The sequence below is a fragment of the Ptychodera flava genome, chromosome 3 (assembly GCF_041260155.1).
Source record: "Ptychodera flava strain L36383 chromosome 3, AS_Pfla_20210202, whole genome shotgun sequence".
Classification (NCBI taxonomy): Eukaryota; Metazoa; Hemichordata; class Enteropneusta; family Ptychoderidae; genus Ptychodera; species Ptychodera flava.
This window is the reverse complement of record NC_091930.1, coordinates 44269516-44293366: the sequence shown is the minus strand read 5'-3', so window position 1 is coordinate 44293366 and position 23851 is coordinate 44269516. Positions and strand designations below refer to the sequence as shown.

At 36.5% G+C, this 23851-nt stretch overlaps 1 protein-coding gene across 1 annotated transcript in view; it reads right to left on the bottom strand.

Annotated features, from left to right (window-relative positions):
- LOC139129335 (flagellar attachment zone protein 1-like) overlaps nt 1–23851 on the bottom strand; it is a 37981-nt gene that overhangs the window by 3918 nt on the left and 10212 nt on the right. The gene's annotated exons all lie outside the window — the stretch shown is intronic.

Sequence of the window (23851 nt, the reverse complement as noted above, 5' to 3'; positions counted from 1 at the left end):
CTATAACAATTCAGACTCAACAAAGGAGCGGTGAGTCACTCCGCACATGCTGTATTTAACACCATTTGAATTAATTGGGACAATGGGATTTAATATATTTAAAGCTTGTCAAAAGTATCATTTATTCTGTAGCTGAATGTTGCAATATTGCAAATTACTCACAAAAACAAGTGCATTGCTTCAGGAGAAAAGCAGGTGGGCTTACATTTGCAGATTACAACGACATTAGTTTACTATCTAAGTATACCAAATTAGTTCCAGTCATGTTATTTCTGTTCCTGAAATGCGATACTAAAATATCAACAGCAACTCAGCAGCCTTTTCGATATTAATAAATCGGTACAAAGTTGACGATATGTCCGTTAACGCCCTTCATAAAATAAGAAGTGCACAAACTCAATGTATCTTACTTGTTTGTCTGCAGCCGAAGTATCTTTCCCTCCCATTACTTGATCGTGAGTTGTTTTTTCTTGTATTGCTAAGGCAACTGTGTAGAATGAATGAAATTGCACTGTGATTATTACAAGAATCAAGTATCATTGATTCCATGTGACTATCATGGCGATTGCTTGTTGCAATGAGAGTGACTGAAAAATATCCGTTTACGCCCTTTAAAAAAATAAGACCATGCAAAAATTAGCATATTTGGCTGACATAATCACCTAGCTTAGCTCTCTTATCATTTCCCGCCAAATATGATAATTTTTACCCCAGAGGTCTTTTATCTGCAATCAAAGACACTCGCTTGCAGTTTATACCCATTATGTTAAATTAAGCACTCATATCTTCTGATGTCTCCAGAATATATACTTCCACTTTGCGAGCGTTCACTGCAAACATCTCAAAAACACAAGTCAAACTCGAAGAAGACAATCACTGTGATATAAAATCATAATAACTAGCAAACATGTCTTGCTATTTAATTCTGTCTCTCCAGAATATGCACTTCAACTGGGCGATCTGTAAATTCCAACTGCTGAAAAACACATAGTGCTTCGCCTTGTTACAATTTCCATAGACACGATGTACCAGACTTAAGATGTTGTTCGGTATTATCAGTTCAATGTATTGCGATGATGTGATGAAGGTTATTGCATTTAGCAGGAAAGGGGACAATGCTAAATATGATGATACGTTGCTCAGTTCAAGTAATTACCATGTAAGTCATGTTTTTGTTTAAATGTAGCAAGTGGCAAGCTTAGAAAATTTATATTTATACTGTTTCTGTATTCTTGATTAAGCAACGAGAGGTTAGACTTCCGTCCGTTATATAAATTAATATGTTAAATTCGGAATAGAGCATGTGAGGATCGTTAAAATGGAACAATAAGGCGATCTGTATTCAGATCATCGTACTAGTAAAAAGTGGTATTCTCCATGCATCGATACATAAGCTTTATGGAAAGCTGAACATCAGTAAGTTTATCTAACCTAAACGCGAGAAAGGAAGATTACCAAAACATATCTCGATCGAAGTTGCGAAGAACATTTAATGTTCCCTTCAAATGTTGCTTAAAATACGTTAAGAATTAACTGAATTCCCGAAGTGTTATTTCTTGCAAATATCAAAGGCAACGTTTTTTAACCATTATTTATAATATGATTTTTTTATCGCGATCGGGTAAGAAATCAAACTCCACGAAGTGATATCCTATTATTATATAACTCACATGTCTTGCTATTAGATTCCATCGCTTCTGAATATGTACTTCACTCGGCGTTAGTTCATTGGCACGTTCTGTAAAACACAAGGTGAGATGTTAACGTTGTTGCTGCAGGATAATCAATTCAATGTGTTGTGATTATGTTTTGAAGGCTACTGTATTATTAGGACAAGGGACCCATACACAATATGATGAAGATACATTATTCAGTTCTATGAATTCCCCCTGTGTCTGCTTTGTTTAAAAATCATATCACCGAACCAATAAGGTTAATGGTTTTTTTTGTTCCAACCATTTTGCTTGTTAGTGATATTATAACTGCTATTTAACTATTAAGGTTGGATATAAAATTAAAGATTCAAGATAGATGTAGAATAAAAACAATTTGCTTCAATTAAGCAAATGTAGTTGGATATTGAAGTATGAGCACACTAGTGCAATCATCAGAATCAAAGACAGTTGATCAATCAATAATCAATACTAAAGGTTAACAAAACTGTGGAAGTGTACCGTAATGATAAGTCAAATTAATTCCTTCAATTACGTAAAATTTTTGGATATTGCAGTGTAAGCATATAATCATCAATCATTCTCAGTAATGTTGTGCCTCTTAAAATTCAGAGTAGTCAGCTTTGAGAACCTGGGAAACCAGATATAATGCAATGATATATCATGCCCAAGAACTCCCACTATGACTTAATGTGATTTTAAATTTTGTACGTTTAACACTTGATCAAATTTACTCGATTCACTTTTGACATATAGCTTTGATATGTGGTCTAATTCCACAAATATCACACAAATCAAATTATTAGCATAAATGAAGCGCAACGTAACCAATGTACCTCAAAATTTCAATCAAATACAGACTTTTAAGGTTTGATGCATGACCTTATTACAAAATTTCATTAATATGCTAATGAGCCAGTAATAAGGATGTCCTGTCAATTAAACAATCACTAATGTTTAATTACATATACTTAATAAATAGCAGAGGTGAAAACCAAAATCAGTGCATTCTATCTTGTTATACAGCCTACTGACCAGAAGCCATTAACTCTGCAAATGAGTTAGCTATTAGAAGTATGATCATAAAACATTGACAATAAAAAGCCTTCGCTATGGTCAATAAAAAAGTGGAGGTCTGTAACAATTTGTAAACTCATATGCAAATGAGCTTATACTCTGTAAGACTACATATCAACATTTAGCATAGTGCAACCACAGAACATATTCAGTGCTTATAGTTACTTCAAGCTTGGTTGGGTAAGTGTTCAGACAGAATTAATGCCTAATGCAAAAAATATTCATACAAATGACTGTAAGTTATGCAGACCACATCTACTAAAATTCTAACCAAGCCTATATCTTTCAATGATGATGCTATCAGCAAATTGCATGACTTCTAATTTGGAGTTGCCACTTAAACAAAATATTGCTGTGGACGGATGGACAGATGGACGGACACACGGATGGTAGGATATTTTTGCGACTTCGGACGATGTTTAGGTTTCCAGCCCAAGCTGTCATATATAAGAGGCCAACACAATGACTTCGGATTGTCGAGGTCATTCATCCGCCACTCAGACCGTTATTAATGACGGCTCGCTTGCCACAATTTTGACTCTATACTAACTCTTTTGTGGTCCTTCGTGGAACCAGTTATTCGCTTGGTTACAGTTTTCAATATCATCATGAAGTCCCGAGAGACTGTGTTTGACTGTTGATCAAATCAATCAAAGTTGGCCAAAATAGGTAAAATAGCATGAGCAGTGCTCACGGTGTGGACATGGCTAAATATTATTTCTGCCGATCCTATCGACGGTCGGGTCTTGTCTGAGCATTTGTGCAATCTCATGACGCTTTCATTAAACTTATGTTGGCCAGTGTGGAAATTGATGCGCAGTTCTGTCTTGTTTTGCAAAATAAATGCATTGGGAATGAAAAACATGATACAAGTAAATTCATTTGTCAAGAATGACTCGAACGACAGAGAAGTACAGAGGATGTTACAAAGTTCTACAGCCCTATACAAGATAAGAATGAAAAATTCATTAGACTGCGAGGAGATCAAGTTCAACTGAAAACATGGGGACACCTTTGAGGTCTAAACAAACGTTAATTCGGCTCATGTGCTGTTGTACGGAACATTATAAGGCTACACCTAAAAACCACTTGTGTGGAGAACTCGTACTACACTTTCTGTTACGTAAGAGAAGTTATCTATGATAAAAATTTGAAATCATGAAAACCCTATTCATAAAAACAGGGCTCAACATAAGTCTCAGATATCCTTACCTCTTCTGGCACTGTCATAACATAGTTCTAAGCGCCATTCCCATGCCACGAGATTTGTCAATGTGAGCATATAACATTTAGCAGGAAATATATATAAATGTAGTAAAGCATACTAGGCAAAAGTATGTTAGATGTATACGTCAATGTGTGTCTGGTACCTCAATATGTCGTTATTTCGTGTGCACGCATCTTTCTAATGCGACTTTATAATTATTGCGCGTGATGTAAATTTTATCACTCAACGTTGCACATTTTGTCACGTACCCCATTGTGTGGGGTAGTTATACAAAGCGCAGCTTTGTCGGTAGAGATATTTTCGTTATGCTACGATAATTGTCGTTATTGGAAAGAATTCTACGGTAAGATATACGTTTGCTTTGTGTTTGAAAACGTTGCTGCCTACCGGCGTCCTTCATTGACGCAATGGTGACATGAATCTTCCCTTCCATTTCTTGCTTTTAAAGGTTGAGATAAATGTACGGTCCCTTTGTCCTTCTGCCTGAATGTCCGTCAGTCTCTGTGTATGCATATGTAAATCGTAATGCTCATACAATCTAAAATGATTGCCACGCTATCCTCGTATCAAGAAAGACTTAATTAATTACCTTCAGTAGGTTGACCGACATGCGAAAAACGATCAAATTGTTGTTTTAATACTTCTTGGAATTCACGACAAGTTGCAATGGCAACGCTATCCGAAGTTACATGGTTGCTGATCTCTTTAGCGGTTGAAATGGCAAGCTGATAGGAATTAATTTTCTCCTCCAGCTTTTTGCCAAGCATGTCCGTTTATTCATATCTACCAATAGATGATCTTGGTATAGCTTGAGATGATTCATAATCATAGCTTTGAAGTCATCACTGTTCGGTAGCAATAGCGGAACTCCAAGTGATAGGGCCAAAGAAATCGACGGATCAGAAATATGAGTATTTCCGTTAAACAGTACAAAATGGCAGTCAAGTAGTGCGCGCTCGAGTTCATCTTGAGTGTAGCAGTGTTGAGGAACAACTTTCAGCAAGGACTGCGAATGTTTCGTATTTCATCTTCCTTTTCGCTGACGTCCCCAACAACCTTCAGCTTGATCTTTAGTATGTCGTTGTTTGACGCGACATGTTCTAATACCTTCACCATAGATTCTAGGCTTTTACGATATTCTGGCCTCTCAAGATTTCCGCTTTGAAAGAACGTAACAATTTCAAATGTCGCGTGGATATTTTTATCTTTCGGATCAGGTCGACAGTCTTGGCCAATGTTTGGCTGAACAAGATAGTGGTTGCTTGACTGCCAACCCCAATTTTTATCCAACAAGAACTTGTGGGCACTTTCCCCAACAGACACAACGTGCGGCTCGTACGATTCACGACGGAACAACTTCGAAAGTTCATTTTTTCGTGTCGAGAGCTCTTTCTCATCGATCTTGCAGGGAAACATTCCAAGCTCGATCGTGTCTGGATCCCGCCAATTAACGAAATATAGCTCTGCTTCAGGAAAGACACTTTCCTTTATTTCTTGTGTCTCTTTAGCACTCTCTAAAAGTAGCCAAACACGAATTTAACATCGCGCTGTAACTTCTGTAGGTTTGGAAAGAAGTAGCTATGTAAGTGAAAATAAACTCTGTTGGGAATAGAGCAATCTTGAAATAATTTTTTCAGATCACGGTCCTCCGGTTCTGGGCTTATAAACTTGATTTCGTTCTGTTCGGCCACTTCTTTGTCGTCCTGTTGACATCGTACCACAATCAAATATATTTTCTTGAACCCAATACGTCTGAGTATTTTAACAATCATGCGATTGATGGCCGGGATTCCATCACTACATGCCAAACCCCAACTGTTGCTTACGATAGCAGCAGACACCTGAAGAGGGCAGAATTGTACATAGACAACACCCATAAGTTTACTCGTATCTGCTGGTGAAGACAAATCTCCAAAAATAGAGCAATCGAGAGTTTATTTTAGATAGATTTTATACATATAGAGATCGATAAATAGATAGATAGATAGATAGATAGATAGATAGATAGATAGATAGATAGATAGATAGATAGATAGATAGATAGATAGATAATTAGATAATTAGATAAATCGATACACACATACATACATACATACATACATACATACATACATACATACATACATACATACATACATACATACATACATACATACATACATACATACATACATACATATATACATACATACATTTATATATAATATACATGAATAGATGCATAGATACATTTAGATTCTAGGCCAGATACATCGATATCTACAAAAAGATATAGAGAGACATTTTTACACATATTTTAAGTGTGATTAGTGGTTCGCTAATCACATGTAATCGCTCTGTAACAACAAATGTAGTAATAGCACAGAATTGTCAAAGTGTGTTTGGTCTTCAATAGACAAGGGCCAGGTCTTTGACACCTCGTGGTCAACACCTAGGAACACCTAGGAGATTTTGTTGATGTTATTTCTTTGCTGTATATTAATTGTTATAAACTAATCCTGCTGATGTCATATCTTCATCATTCACATGACACAATCATAGAGAACCCATAATGATCTATTGCTTGCACTTGCATGACGTTACTTTACATCATTGATGTATTTATTTCCATCCGAGTGAATTTAAACAGTTTAACTACTTTTGACTACACAGACACAGACACAGACACACATATATATATATATATATATATATATATATATATATATATATATATATATATATATATATATATATATATATATATATATATATATATATATATATGCAATTCAAGTAACTAAACACATTGGTGCTACCTTTGTTAGTGATACAGTAAAGTGATTCGTTCAAAGTGGTGTCATGATAACGGGAAACATGGCAAGACATGGTGAATCGATAGTAGTTTGACCTTGGTCATGCGATCTGGGTCACCCGTAAAACCAGTTTTATGTTCGAGTGATTCGTCTGAACGGTGTTTTCTGAACCAAAAGTGAGGTCTTTTCAGTAGTCGCCCCAAATGGTTTTGTTTTCCTACATGTGTAAGTTGATGGTCGCCACTGTCCGTCAAAGATAGATGCTAGAATCGTTACGTTGTTGTTCGAGTGTTATGTTTTGTTGCCCAGACCGTTCGTATCCTTCTGTTTCCCTGAGGTGGCATTTTATTTGAATGAGTGTGTCTTTTATGTTATTACTCCTTTTGTATGCTACGATGGAGTTTAATAGAAAACTGTGGCCAGTGTTTGATCGCCCTCGATTATTTTTCAATTTCTTAATAAACATTGTTTTATTAGGTTGATTTGATATACAGACCAAAGGTGATTGTACAGATAAGTTTTGTTCTGATGTCATTTCCCCTTATCTTCTTCTAGCAAACTTGTTTGCGCTGCGTCTTTGTTGTTTACACTTATTATTAAAGAAGTTATCGTGAAGTTGCATTCCAGGCATTTTTAGTTTAATATTTACTTGCAGGCTTTTGGGTATTTTCGTCTATTCTAGGTAGCGTTTGAGATCAACTTCTTGATGTTATAAACTGCAGTATACAGACTCACCAATTTAGTTTTCGCTCGTCTTATGGTTATATATTGCTTGTTCTAGTAAAAATCTTGGAATATATATTTGCATGTGTTAACTCAGTAGTTTCTTTTTCTTCTCTGATAACATTATCCTTACCTTCTGTCTAGATTTTTGACATTGAGTACTCTGGTGTTGCCAAAAAAAGATATGATCTCTTTTGCTTGGTACCTGATCGTCAGTATGTTCTGATTGAGATGAAACCCCTTTATTTACGAAAAGGCCGGATCACTTGGTTTCTTTTTGAGCCTCGATTTGTTTACAATAAGGTGGTGTGTTCGCTTGTTTTAGTAAAATAACGTTTTCTGTGATACTCAGAAGGGTATTCCCATCCATGATTGTCTTAGATTCGAATCATACACTAAGTACAATGACTACTACAAAATTACTACAATGATTCACCCATTCACATTATCGTACAACGAACAAAGGTAGATCCAAGGTATGACGTAGCATTCATTTCATCTATATTGTTCAGACAGAAAAAAGGGGGTAAAGGCGCGATTTTCTTTAAGATAAATTTATTAAACTAATAAGTGAATTTAGAGTGTAAATTACATAACAATTACAGTGCAGAGCAGAATTTACTTATCTCAGCATAGAACTCATAGAGAGTTCAGTCAAGACGCACTTATGAGTGAGGAAGTCTATTGAAGTTCTATTGATATGCTAATGACTATTGTAAACATATCTTCACTTGTAGCAAACATGACCATCTTGCAAGTTCTAAACAAGACAAATTGATCTCAATGTCGTTAAGGAGAATGACGTACAGACAGGCAGACAAATAAATAGATAGAAAGACAAATAGAAAGATGCATAGATACAGACATATATACATACATAGATACATACATACATAGATACAGACATATATACATACATACATACATACATACATACATACATAAATGCAGACAGACAGGCATACAGACAGGCAATGTGTAAAGACACGCACCCTATGACAAAGAGTATGTCAGGAAGACATACAGATAGACTGACGAACAGACAGGCAGGGAGAGTTTGCAAAATTAAACTTGGCAGAAAATTTGTTAAGTTTTCTGAAAACCAATATATTTATTAACCGTATTTACCTCATCTGGACCAATTTCGCTCTTGAGATGACGCAAATCCATTGTTACTGGCGTTCTCCTCTTCTATCAAATACACGTCAGACATATTATTGTGAAAATATATCATATGTGATTAGTTTCTTTGACTTTCATAGTTTGTGTCTTACGTCTTATATAAAGTTATGGCTGAGCCCTTGTCGAGTTTTTTTGTTTGTGTGCAAACTTATGTTGATTTATGTCGTGTTTAGGTTGGCTGGACATTGGTATAGTGTCATCATCATAGTTGGTCACCGAACCATCTCTTATTTAAGCTGTCAAGGTGACCTATCGGTCTTTATGCTCACTATGTGAAGTCCTTACATTGTAAATCAGGGTTCGACGCGATCTGTTTTATTCTTACAAGGAAATTAACATCACTTAGATATCCAGGAAACTTGCCATTGTAGAGATAATAAAAAGAGTTTCAGACACCATTGATAAACCAAAATTAATAATTGCAAAAATAAGAACGATGGCTGGTCTTTTCTGTTGATTTTCTTCCATTTCACGTATAATTGGCTTCGACGTTCTGAGAACACAAGGCGTTGCGTGCATTTATCAAACGGTTTCAAATAATACTAGAACAAAACTACCCGAGCTGCACAAGTTGACATGATACCATGGCGTGCCGACAATGATCCTTCGACAGGAGAACGTGCAGCCTATTGCGACCGTATAATCCTACCCCGAATAATGCAAACAAATCAATCAATCGGTGCTGAACAGTGGAGTGAAAAATCAAAAATAAAAGGCCCTTAAAAATTCGAGAACTGTCTTGATATGTTATTGTATGCTTGAACAGTTCGCAGTGTATTGAAACAACCGTTTAGTTGTCGCCGGCCCGACTCATTTTTCAAGGAAACAAGGAAAAGTTGGCTTTGAGAACATAATATATTTTACTGTGTTACCTACGGTTATACGATATGTGAATCTTATAAATCATCAGCATCCTGGGTAACGGTCTCGATTTCATAAATCAGCTGACATTACAGATAAAGAAATGGTTGTCTGATAGACTGATGTTCTTAAATGGCTGCTTTGCAAACTTTGTGGCCATCAATTGATGACATGTGTATACTACGCAAAGATAGAATATATCACAAATCTGGCATACGTACCGTTGAATTTTTCGATGTTGAATGGAGACAACAGAATCTGATTAATTAAACTTTCGAATTGTGTATTGTATATGGCACAGCATTCAATTTTTAGTCTCAGAAGTCAGTTTTCCCAGTGATAACTCTTACACAAAGTAGTGCCTGTAGACAAAAGAAAAATACAGCTTTAATGTTACTTCGTCGCACATTGAGACCTACAGAGTGAAGAATAAAGAAACCATTTATTTGTGACAAGTATGACTATTAAATTAAAGTTCAAATGGAAATTGTTTGCCTGAATGTTTCATTGAGAGCTACCAATTACTTATTGCGGTGTATGTCCCCGATCTCTTAAAACGGCCACCACAAGGTCATTGTGTTTTATAACCTCCTGACATGTCCGTATGACGTCACTATAACAATTGCACAAAAGGCTCACTCAGTCACAGACTGATGTCAGGAAAGGTAGGTACATACATACATACATACATACATACATACATACATACATACATACACACATACATACATACATACATACATACATACATACATACATACATACATACATTGTTAAAATGAGTTGTCGTACTTTTAACACTGGCCAACTGGAATGTTGAAGTCGGGATACCTGTATATGTAGACTCTTTAGGTTCATTGGTAATTTCAAGAGTCAGTCATTTATATTGCCTCGAAAACGATGAATGGAGGAATGGGCGAGTATTGCCGATTTTCAACATACCAGCTGTTTTTTATTATTCAACCTTAAACATTTTTACATATTTGGTTGAACATCTATTTTTCCGCGTCTGCTTTTGTTTTTAGAAAGTTTTACTGTAAAAACCAACAGTGCGCGAGATTCGAAGATTATCGTCTGCAGCAAGAGACGTCGACGATGACGGCGGACGATATCATTCAGTGGATGGCCGAGCTTCCGAAAGATGTATTAGATTTTTTGCTTTCTGGAGAAAACTCTACAGAGGAGATGACAGTTGGAAAAGATCATTTGGCGACAGTAGACGAATTCATCAAAGCCAAGAGAAAACCGAGTACAGTTCGTAACCAGGCTAAGTTTCGGCGGTGAAGTACTGCTTGGAAAGATATATCAGCAAAACAACTACGGAGCATCACTGACAGACAAGTTCTTCGCGCTGACAAACTACACGATAAAAGCCAAGGGATGCACCTGAAAAAAATCTGGCTTGGCTCAGGTAGTCGCCCCAGTACAGCAATATCCCCAGAAGAGGAGGAATGCTTGTAAAAAGAGGGTAAACTCGGCACCGCGGACGGCGACACCTACAATTTTACGAAACACCTTCGGACTTCGCAGTAGGGATGAGCACAGAAAATACGTTGAGCGCCCGGGAAAACATTGTTAGTGCTCAGGATATCATTGTAAATGCTCAGGAAAACATCCAGAATGAACATTTGAATTTAATTTTTCGGCACTACAAGTGAAATATTTTAGGCAGGCGAAACAATTGATTGATTGTATGATATTCATTGTGACCCTAAACCACTTGTGATCTACAGACATGCAAAAAATGCATGAGATTTAGAAATAGGTCCATCGAAATATTTTTATATCATGCTGTTTCTTGTCATACTGCGCCTACAAAACGCCGCGCAGACATTCATATTTACTAGTAAAATTACACAATCTCCCTTGGTTTCATTTTTAAATACAATGTATCCATGTTATAGTGATGTGCAGAATTGTATGATACATTAAATAACCATAACTTTAATCTAAGAGCCTTTGAGCCATCTAGACAATGCTAGCTATACCACAGGGACTCACAAATCATGTATAAATAATAACAAAATGAAATTTGACTGACTTTATTCTTACTTTTTTTCTTTTTCCTCATCCTTTTATTTTTCGTTTTATTTCTTTTAAGCTTGACTTTTTTCTGAGTAAAGAACATTTCTTCCAAATTTTTGTGGCCCTATGTCTTCATGGCTTGGTATTACCTATCTATACGTCAAGTCGTGTATCAATCGTCTTTTTCTCTTCCTCTGACCTACATTAATTATAGCTAGGTTGTGCACCTTCAACGGCCAACTTTATGTATTCCTTTGTCTGTACAGCTAGAGTATAATTAACACGATTGGAACTAATTTGGGATAATTGGATTGGCAACATTTCTCAAGAATTTTAGAAATTTGTCTAATATTACACCATATTTGCTTACCATCTTTAAAATTTTATTCAAAATTTACGATGCTGTTAAAATGTTATGAGAAAGAATCAGTGCATGATAGTATCTAATGCAATATTGTTCAAAACATTTGAACAATATTCATATTTTAATGAAAATATGAGAGTTTGTCTGTAGTTTCTTCATTACTGAAACACTAGTAATAATCTCAGTTTGTCACTTTTCCTCGACCAAAATGAAGCTTTTCGATTGATTTACAGTTAAGTCAGTCAGGGTCATTTAAAATGTGCCCTGACTCAATTTAATGTAATGAAGCCTCAAATCCACGAAAAAGTCAGGGGCATTTCAAAAGTGCCCTGACTCAAAAGTCGTCAAGTAGAGAAATTTTAAGCATTTTGTCTCATTTCTTTAGTACATTTACACAAAAATGATTTTTTTTTTATGAAAATGAATCCGATGAAAGGGGTATGCAATAATCGTTGTGTTTTCGTTGTTTTGTTCGATGAGAACAATATTTCAAATTTTACACTATTCTATCATTTTGTAAAATTTCAGCTGTAAAAATTTCGATTTCGTTACATTTTCCTAATAATTACTCTCATCCAATTTTCCCAAATTAGTTCCAATCGTGTTAGTTGTAAAAGTCTTCAATCATGTTTGCTGGGGCGAAACTTTGGAATAATTTACCCAACGCTTTACGTGATATTCGAGGGAGAAATAAATTTAATATCGTTTTTACCCCTACAACGGATGTACGCATTTTCTAAAGTAAGTATAACTCATACAATTTTGAACGAATGTACTTAGTTCACGAAGGAAGATGATCGATTATTTATACTTGATCATGTAATGCACAAAGTCGATTGCATCAGCAATCTAAGATTTATAAAAAAGTGTCGGCGCACAAACTCATAAACACAGAAATCAGTGATCAGCAATTGCTAAAAGTGCATTCTGAATATGATATGATTTGATATGATTTATTTCACCTAGAAAAGGTATGATCACAAATCAAACAAATGTGTGTTTTGATTGTATACAATCAAACAGTGTTTTCATAACTAGGTGAAAGGCTAGAAAATAGTCCAAAACGGACTAATCTAGTCTAGCCAATCAGAACACTAGTTTAATAACATAGAAGAATTTGACAGCTGCAGTTAACAATAAACAAAACATCAAATGGAGTGTGAAGAGAAAAATTCAAATATTTGCATAACAAAAAACCGTTCTCAAGTAAGGCCACAACTCAGGAAAGTCTAAACGAGACAGTCCGTGTCTAACTAAAACAAAAGCTACCAGAATAAATAATAATATATTCGTCTTACAAATTAGAGTCTTTCTGTAAAAGAAATTTTCTGTATTCTTTTTAAATTTATTTCTCCCTCGAATATCACGTAAAGTGTTGGGGTAAATTATTCCAAAGTTTCGCCCCAGCAAACATGATTGAAGACTGACCAATGCTACTATCATATTTCGGTACATGAAGATCTCCTTTAGCTTTACATCTTGTTTGATAGCCGTGATTTACATAAGTGAAATAGCTACTGAAATGAGATGGTAGCCTGTTACAAAGTGTGTAATGTACAAAAATGCCAACTTGATAATCGAACTGTTTGAAGATATCAAGGATGCCTAATTTCTTGAACAGTGGTGCGGTGTGCGCATCAAACTTACTACTTGTCATGGCACGAACAATTTTTTTTTTACTGGAGAGTACCAATCTAGAATAACATGCTGATTGCATAAGACAACATATTGAATTCAAAAGACTACTGAATGCCTAAGAAAAGCATGTTAAATGCCTAGGACAACATTGTTAAAACCAGGACATTATTGTTAATGTCAATGACAGCATCCTACATTGCTAAGGGACTGTTACGAATTCACTTCCGAGGAGGCCGGAGGATTTTCTATTTTTCTTGTGATTTTTTCCCATGGTCCTCTCTAATAAATTATCAAAAAATTTGTGATCCCCTCACATTTCCTGGATTTTTTTACGTGTTCTACAGGTATGCTTACACACTAAGACGCATACAGTATGACAACTTTATCACACTTTGCGGGAACAATACAGTTGTCACTTAATAAAAGATATATCAAACATTTCAGAATTACAATTAAGCAGGCATAAAAAAGCATGTTTTGCAGGGGCTGCATACGTTTTGGAAGGCTAGTAATATACAAATCACGTTGTAAATTTCTGAAGAAAATTTCGTTATTAAACATGATACATCTTATGTTATGCCCATTATAAATGATCCATTGCCCTTTTCTTGATTATTTTGACGATTACCTTGTCCCAGATGTAGCTATATCAGTGGTCTACATCAAACACATTTGTTGTTAATTTGGCCAAGTGTTTTATAACATTGCATACTAGCGGCAAGTACTCAGAGGAAAATATTGCATACTAATGAAAAATACAAAGCAGGGTGTGTTCCCGGCTTCTGCTTTTGTAACAATGATTGTTCAAGCTTTTTGCTTTTCAACTCGACAAAGTCATAGGATCAATGGTCACTTCACAAAAATCGAACAATTCACCTCCAACTGCAAACACTAGTTGAGAGCATATGAGGTTATAAGGTTACAGGGCTATAGTTTTATCCGTTCCTTTGTATGGCCACTGCTCCTTGTTAAACAAATAAGTGCTCACGATCAACAATAGACAAGCACCGTAAATGGAATGACAACATGTTTGTTTGCTACTTATAGAAGCGCTCCATTTAATTGGACAACCGGCGTCGACTAGTCTGACTCACATTATGTGAAAAATGCTTAGTGCTGTGTAGAGCTAATTCTCTTCGCTCTGCCTTCCTATTGTTCACCGCTAAACACGATACATGATACTGTAATTTTGGCTCAATCATCAAATTTAAACTCATCTTGTTTTTTTTTAAAGTTCACTTGCTGCTATGAGTTATATGCCAGAAATATGGCCACGTCACAACAGAGCAATAATTTGCCCGAAACAATACAGGATGACAGAAGACAATGGCGCATGCGCATCTTCTTGAATAGTCTCTCGATGATATGCTCGCCATTTTGACAGGATAACTTTAGGTGGAATAAACGTGCTTTAAACAAATGAATCAGTCCTTAACAGTTTTAAACTCATATTAAGTGTACATTCAATTTGCTAAGCGCCACTTGAGGTAACTCTGTATATTATCGAGTTCACAAATTATATAAAGGTGTCACTTTTCACTTGAATTCTGACAGGGAATATCCATACACACGTTAGTACCGGAACGTTATGCTTACAAGGAAAGAACGACTAAAGAACTCTGATTGCTTTGTTACCCAAGCCAAGGTTAAATAATGAATTTTGTCAGCAATATTCAACTGATCTTGAATCGTATCCAAGTATCAGAGACCTAGCTGATCGATTTTGATCCGTCGTCAGTCGGTAAAGGTTCCAGAGTATTCGGGGCAGCATGGTCTACTATGTAATCTTTCTTCAAGGCACGATCTATATGATATAGTAATGAACGCCTCTGTTTCTTACGTAGCTAACCAAGCCGAGCATGTCGAATGGTATCCTTACAGCGGTTGCCTGGCAACAAATACAGTCCTTACAGCTATGGTCGATGACAGCAGTGCAGACATATGGAAAAATAATTTTAGTATACACGTACCGTTGGAGTCGTTGCCGGCAGAGACAGTATATGGGACAACACCAAACTATAACCACACTAATTAGCTTTGCTTCTGAGAACCCTTACACCTAGCCGCACCTGTTTTACGAAACAAAAGTGTAAAATTGATCTTATTTCGTCAAATATTTAGGCATACAAAGCCAGAAGTCTAGAAGACCATTTCTGTTGGTCGAGGTTTGTTCACGAATTACAGGTTCAGATGGAAATGGTTTCAACAAATCATTAATTTAAGTCATACCCGATATTCTCTCTGATGCTGTCTCTGAGCTCCGTGAGAAAAGAAAGACCTGAGTGAGAGGTTTCCTTTTTATAAATTACTGGAATGTCGCATGACGTCATTTTACATTTAAACAAGAGGTCGCACCCGGTCATTCAAACATATTAGTAGCCGAATCACTGAGTGATATCACTACGCATGTAATTAAATATTCATGAGATAGATATAAACTCGCCTCTCATTCACTCGATAACGTCGGAGAAGAAAGAACACCAGTGCGAACGCTGAAAGGTACAAATAAGATATTGCATGGGAAGTGGCCAGGTTTGAGCTGACCCTCCCACCCACCCGATGACAACATCGCAGAATAATATAGCCGCATACAGATACTTCTCAATCCTTTATACAATAGGGTATGTTATTGAGCGAAGTTATTAGGCTTCAAATATTATAATGTTAGAAAAGGTTGTATGCATCTTGTTGAAAAGCATTGAATCATCTGAACAAAAGCCATATAGAAGTTTTTCCTTGATATGACTATACAAGTCATAGCGTTTATTCATGAGTTCAAGGGGTCGGTATATTAAATGATTTTGCAAAAGACAATGTACAAAGGGAATGGCCGATAAAAATGAATAAGCTTGGCCAGGACTTTTCCTGACTTTAAGCATGAACGTTATGCTGCTTATATCCTCGTACAGTATCCCTACGTATGATAAGAAAAGGTTCGCCATTCATGTGATGCAATTGTAAGCCATAGTTATTATGTTAATTTTGAAAAAATGTAGTGTACAGCCTTTTCCTTTCTCCGTCAGTGTAACACCTCCCTTTCCGGATGATTTCGGATTTTTAACGTCGCTGAACATCAACTCGATCGATAGAAAGGCTCTTTAGCACACTTAGCTTCCTGTGATTAACTAAACCCGTTTACAAATCCAATATTGAAGTAACTATGTGCCCTGTGTTGCTGATGTATTGATTTCACTGATGCTAAAGTTTTAGAAATTACCGTTCGTTGGCGTTGACTCCAGCTTTAAGTTGAAAGATCATATCATCCTGTTTTGACAATAATCCCGTTCTTATATATTTTCGGACGAATCGGTATCTAGTTAAAGCTATCTGCTAAGTCATCCATTGAAGTATGTAAATTTAGAAATTATTAGAATTGTTGATTTAGAAGTTGGGTCTTCAATGCTGCTATTTTGTCATGAAGATTATAAGTGGTGCTTACAACCGACAACTTGGTGTGCCAGCTTCAGTTACTGAAAGCATTACGATTCAAGACTGTACCCTATGTAACAAATTGGTGGAGAATGGGGTATCGATCATGGTAACTTGGCGTGCCAGCTTTACTTACCATGAGAACTTGCGATCCCAGAGCGGTACCTCAGCTACATTAAAAAGGTTAGCTGTTATTTTTCTGAAAGAAGTTCCTTAATACTCTTTATCAAATCGACTTGTCAATCCTTTGCAATTTTCCTGTCTGTCAGAAAGTTGACACACGAGATTATTAGACCTACACTCTAAGACAACTCAATCTGAGGCCAGTGTGTAGCCATTCTGTTCAATTCAATGATACGCTACTCAAATCCTTAATTGACAAGTAATAATCGTGTATCGATCCTTAAGTTTAAATTGGTGTATCAATACATTTTCATGCGGAACAAGGACCTTCACGTCCGGCGCACTTTTCTGTATCATCGTGTATCCATCATTTGATTTTTTTTTGTCAGCCTAACAAAAGGTTGCTCTCCTCAATCACAAGTTTTATTCGGAGTGGTCATGTATACTGTATGTACGTTCTGCATTATCAATTTGAAATACTGTAATTAAAACATTATGTAATTCCTATGCAAATCATTACTGCTTTTCATGTACATCATTGCCGCTCATAACAGTTGTCGGTTCATGTACAATTTTTGTAAGGGAAGGTAGAAGTATTGAGAAATAACCAATGTTTGAATAATACTAACGAATGTTCACGCCCCTGGTTGAGAAAGACAAATGCTTAAGTATTTCCTTTTTCAGAAATAAAAACAAAAGTCTTTCAAAGGGGCAGTTAAACAAATGGGGCGATTTGGACATTTTTGCCACGATTTTATACTTTGTTGCCTTTAGCAGGACGTTGGTTCCAGCTGATTCAAATATAGCTACCTAGCAATAAGCGAAACGCAAGAATAACATAAAACATTATGATATTGCCAGGTGTTCCGGGCGTCACTATTCGGGTCAATCAAGTATCCACTGACACTTGACATGGCCTGTGTTGAAGCAGAATAGCCCTTTACTATAATTACGATTTTCGGCCATCATAACGACTAGAGATATCACGTCAGTCATTTAGTTAACTGAGTCTTTCGTTTTTAATATTTTAAAAATGCGATCATGAAAAGCGTTCATACTTTTATACTCATGTGCCTCATGCACTATTGCAAATACAATACTAACTGGCCGATATCTCGCAGAATGGCTTTAACTCTTGTCACGAACTATTATTTTTATCTCATGTTTAAAGGAACACTCGAATTTTATATTAATCCTGAAGATCAATTAACATAATAACCAAAAATTCATTTGATTGAATTTTAATTCGAACACATTACTTTATCGCCCACTAAGGTAAGCAAAGGTCGCATATATCTTATAAAGCTCTTAGCTGTGTACTGGGTTTAATCTCATTTACCAACAGGGTTTAGAGTGGGAAATTAATTAATTTTGTTGCGTTCTTTGGTTACCAACTGAGGTTGCCAGCGGTCGTATATATCGTATTAAAACCTTTTAGTTTCGTACCATAATTAGTGTTATTGTACCAGAAAGCACTTAGAGTAGAAATTTACTTCATTTGGCGACGTCTATTCATAACAGACCGTTTTACATGAACATTATCTTCCGAGGAAATTTTTTTTTTTCAAATTCTACAGACAACAATTTTTAGTCCTGTCATAAAATCAAGCCAGATGGCATGATATCACCTCAGTACATATAATTACACAAAAGGGTGCATTCCTCGGTCGCGTGATGTCAGGAATGATGGTAGAATTAATTTGGATGAAGAAGACTCCTATACTGTATACTCGAAATTCTAATACTGTGTTTATCTACAGGATAGATCAGTGTTTTCTCTGCATGTTCTATTCATTAGAGAGGCACTTTGTGCCCCATTTACCCAAAATTAGGGGACAGACTTGATATTTTACGTGTTGATGTTGACTTCGCCTTTCCAGGAAACTGTTCCAAAGTATCATTACGATCGTCACCTAGTCCAGTTGCATTGTATTTGTCATACAGCACCTGTACTATCGTCGACATTATGATGCTTGCCAGCTTGTGACGTGTTCTGCTGCCCTTCATCTTCTGTCGATTTGTCACCCACAGATATCCGCGACACAGAATTTGACTTTTTTGTTCCCTTAGACAAGCTTTGGTCAGAATGTGGGGGTTTAAATCTGTCAATATATGCGGTGATCAAACGATTGCATTTCATAGTTATCGATCCGAGATCGTTCGTCACTGCAGTTTACATGCACAATGCTACAACTGGAATTTTCCACAATGCCGTCATTGACAAGTTCTGCTTTCAATTAATACCGCGATCAAAACATGAATATAATTGCACTGGTATCCCTGGAGACTAAACCGCAATTACGTCATTGGCTTTTCTTTTCTATGCGTACACTCCACGTTTTTCTTATTACCGAAGCTGAATGACAGGCGATATTTTGTCTTTTCCGAGGGAATATTATGACTAAAAATAACAGCACATTCTCAGATCACTACACTGTGCGCTTGGGTCACCGTCGTATTGACGTCTTTCCTTGCTCTGTTTTGTGCGAAATTTCCGAGTTGCCAGTCACCTTTGCTGGGCAGACAATGGCTCTAAATACGCAATTTGCGAAATTGCGCAGTCGAGAGAAAAGGCTATAATGTGTTACTATTATACATGTACGAATACCACAGATGACCAAATTAATGATTTTAATAAGCAAGTTTAGGGCTGCCAAATTAGAGCGGTGAAGACCAATGTTTCATGTATGGTGCGGAAATTGCATAATGTCTCGTAAGAGGAACCATCTGTATTTGTTTCCTAGAAAAACTATAGTCAAAATTAAAAAATATGTATATAAGTGCGATGTGCTAAATTGTAAGGTCAAATATAATTAAAGGTTTGATCAGTATATGTAACTGTCAAGTTTGCAGAGACTAGTTGTTTCTTAATTTTACAGATATTGGGTTATGCTGAGGACATTACCACGGGCACAAAAGTCAGGAAGGGATGGCTTTTTGTGCAACGCTACTTTATTTTATTTTATTTTATTAATTTTGACCGTGATATTTCAAATAAAGATTTAAACCCAAAACCGTCTGACAGCTTTCTTTATTACTACAAGTAATTTAAATGTTGACTGTGGTATTTCAAATAAAGATTTCGACTCTACGCCGTCTGACTGCTTTCTATCTTTATCGACAAGTCCTTATCTCCTCTCCAATTTGTGTAAACACCACTGTAATTGCTCCGAAAACATTGCCAACTGGCTAATCCTCAGTCCTTAACAGCGGATTAATTGATTGAGTCAACACCACAGCCGTTACATACGTAGTAAAATAAGAATTTTACTACGTATGGGACGGCTGTGGTGTTGACTTAATAAGCTAATCCGCTGATATACAGTCATTAACAAGTTGGCAATGTTTGCGGAGCAATTGTTGTGGTATGTACACTAGTTGAAGAGAAGATAAGGAATTGTAGGTATTAAAACACAGTCAGACGGCGTGGAGTCGAAATCTTTAATTGAAAATATCACAATCAAAATAAAATAAATTAAACCGTTGCAAAAAAGACCACCCCTCCCCACACAAATAAAGTAACGTTGCACAAAAACCCATCCCTCCCCACCCACCCCAGGGACTGACTTCTGTGCCATGTGACATTACATAACAATTTTAGACTGTGATGAAAGACACTGAAGTTTAGATAGGCCGAAAATGTGTAAGCTCTCGCGGAGTCCATACATTTGTTAAAAACCGAATATTTACATAAGATAGCCAATTTTCATCGAACTTGAGCTAAAACAACACATTGTGTATGCCGCGTCTGTTATTGCAATGCGTTCCTTCTTGCGGTTAGAGATTAGTAAAATAACAGTAACCTCTCAAGCTAAAAGCAAGGTTTAGTCGACCATTCTGAGTAAAACAAGGTTCAAAATATTTGGATGTTTATCGTTCAAATTTATGGAAAGTGTTTAGTGCCGTAAGATGCCATATTACTATTGCCGGGTGCATTGCAAAAAAAAAGAAAAGAAAAAGAAAAGCAGATGAGCTTCCATTTGCAGATTACACCAACATTACTACACTATCTAGTTAGCTCAAATTACTTCCAATCGCGTTGCCGGTGTTTTCCTTCCATGATTATGACTTAGCCATATGTCTCAGCCGATGGTACAATACAATTTGAGTGTATACGTGACAAAATGTTATTTCATCTTGTTGACCAACTCTCTCAATAAACGATTCAGAAATAAAGAGAACTAAACGGCTTCGAAATTACAATAACCAACAGCATAGAATAGCATGATTTCCCGTTTTCATACGGATGTAACAGTCGATATAATTCTGAGTTCTTCTTTTTCATTTCAAAACCATATAGTTGGAATAGATCTAATCTACATAATATGACATGTAGTGAAGTGGAATCTTAAGTTTCACTTTTACCAAATCAACGCATCGATACGCCAAAAATAATGTGACCTTCATATCTTTCTCGATAGACGTTTTATCGAGGGATTGCGTATGTTCCCCTTGACTTTCAATTAGATGATCTTCACAATGAGCTGGAATCTGTATCAAATAATAACGCGATAGATGGTTTTTGTTTGCTTTTCAACTCTGAGTCATTAGAATTTCCAGCTGAGTCAGACAAAGTGGAAAATTCTAAAATGATAAATGCTTAACCTGAACCTATAACACGAAGGTCGAGAGAATACAATGTTGTTTGTTTCTTGTAGCCATGGCACCATCGAAGTGATTAATCATCGTAGATTAAACCGTATCACGTGGTCCTGTCATTGCGGAGTCCTATTGTTTCAGTCTTTTAATTACTTTGTAATGGACTCCTGTTCATACGGATCGGAGGACTAACAGCAATCACTAGAGCAGAATATCCATCGAGCTACATTTTATTTGTCGTCGTGGTTGTAAAACTACTGGTGAAGCAACATAACGAGTGAAGAAATGTCGCATAGTAGTGAAACGACCTGAAATTATGATTCTCCTTAAATTACGATTCTTAAATGCATACTAACTAGGTATGGCAAAGTAAACAACAAATAACCTTCATTGCAAGGTTTGCTACGAAATACGGTGTTTTCAATCCGGTTCGAAATCACGATTTGCGAGTTCCAGTGACCTAGCGGAGAGGCAACACACAAAATCGCTCAGTCAGAGAAGAAATGTATTGCCAATAAGCCTGTCAGCCATAGCCGATGTTGGTAGTTTGTATATTTATCGAGTATACATACGATTTTTTCAAAGTTGTCGGCCGAGCATAAACTAAATGTTTCGATTACTATCAAGGAACTTCAGTCGGCAAAGGTAGTTCAACGTTTTAAGTCACATATGAGCTCCACAGAGTAGCGTTGCCGTTGGTAACCTGTACAGATGACGCTTTGCCTGTCGACAAAATGAAAGTAATAATTGAAATCATTTTGTTTTCAAATAATTTGAAAGAGAGAGTCAGAATAGGGAAAGGTACTTATTTTGAATACGGCAATACGTAATAGTCAAGTTCAAGAGGATATGGTTTCTGCAAATGTCTCTATGAAATTCTGCACACTACTCACCGTGGTGCCTGTCTAACATCGACAGCTAAAGTGAAAGAGAAACGGAACATGATCTGTAGTGTGTCACGACACACCTATACCAGGAATTACGGAGAAGGGAAGTACAGACATTGGAAATTAACAACAATTTCCCCGTACAGATCAACGAAGAATTGCATGACTTCACTCTATTCTCATTGTAGTTTTCTTACTTCATTGGAATGAGGAACAGAGTACACCCAGTACATTAGTCTGTTTTTGCCATCTTACAGAATTGATGATTTATTGTTTGGTTTATGAAAGAGTGATTCACCGTCAACGACCTGCCGTGCACTCCATAAACAATGTGACGCACAATATGCACTACCAATATTCAGTCAAAACACAGTTCAATCAACCTGCCGTACAGTACCATCGTGTAAAGCAAAGCCACTGGTACTGAGATCGTATGTTTCCTGTTCATTGGCAAATTTTAAGGTCACGTAAAATACGGGATAATCAGTTAACCAATTAATAAGTTTGGCGAAAAACAGCATGGAAGTGTTTTCAGCAAAGAAATGTACATTGTAGGTGAGGGATAACGCGGGTTGCTAGGCATAGAGAGTACGAAATGCAAATTTCATTTTGCATTTCGTATATTGATTTTTTTAACGTAACAGCATCCATAGATAGATTTCCATTCATTATTTAAGGTGTTCACTATATCGTATGACGATTTTGAAAAGAAATATTTCAAATTGTGATAATATCCGATTGTCTTTTAGAATGACCGGTGTTGAGGCAAAGTAGCCGGTTCAGTACAGGACAATTTTCGCCGCCATAACGTCTAACGATATCATTTCACATTAAGTGAAATGTTTTAAGTTCAACGTTTTAAGTCACATATGAGCTCCACAGAGTAGCGTTGCCGTTGGTAACCTGTACAGATGACGCTTTGCCTGTCGACAAAATGAATTTGTTTTCAAATAATTTGAAAGAGAGAGTCAGAATCGGGAAAGGTACTTATTTTGAATACGGCAATACGTAATAGTCAAGTTCAAGAGGATATGGTTTCTGCAAATGGCTCTATGAAATTCTGCACACTTCTCACTATGGTGCCTGTCTAACGTCGACAGCTAAAGTGAAAGAGAAACGGAACATGATCTGTAGTGTGTCACGACACACCTATACCAGGAATTACGGAGAAGGGAAGTACAGACATTGGAAATGAACAACAATTTCCCCGTACAGATCAACGAAGAATTGCATGACTTCACTCTATT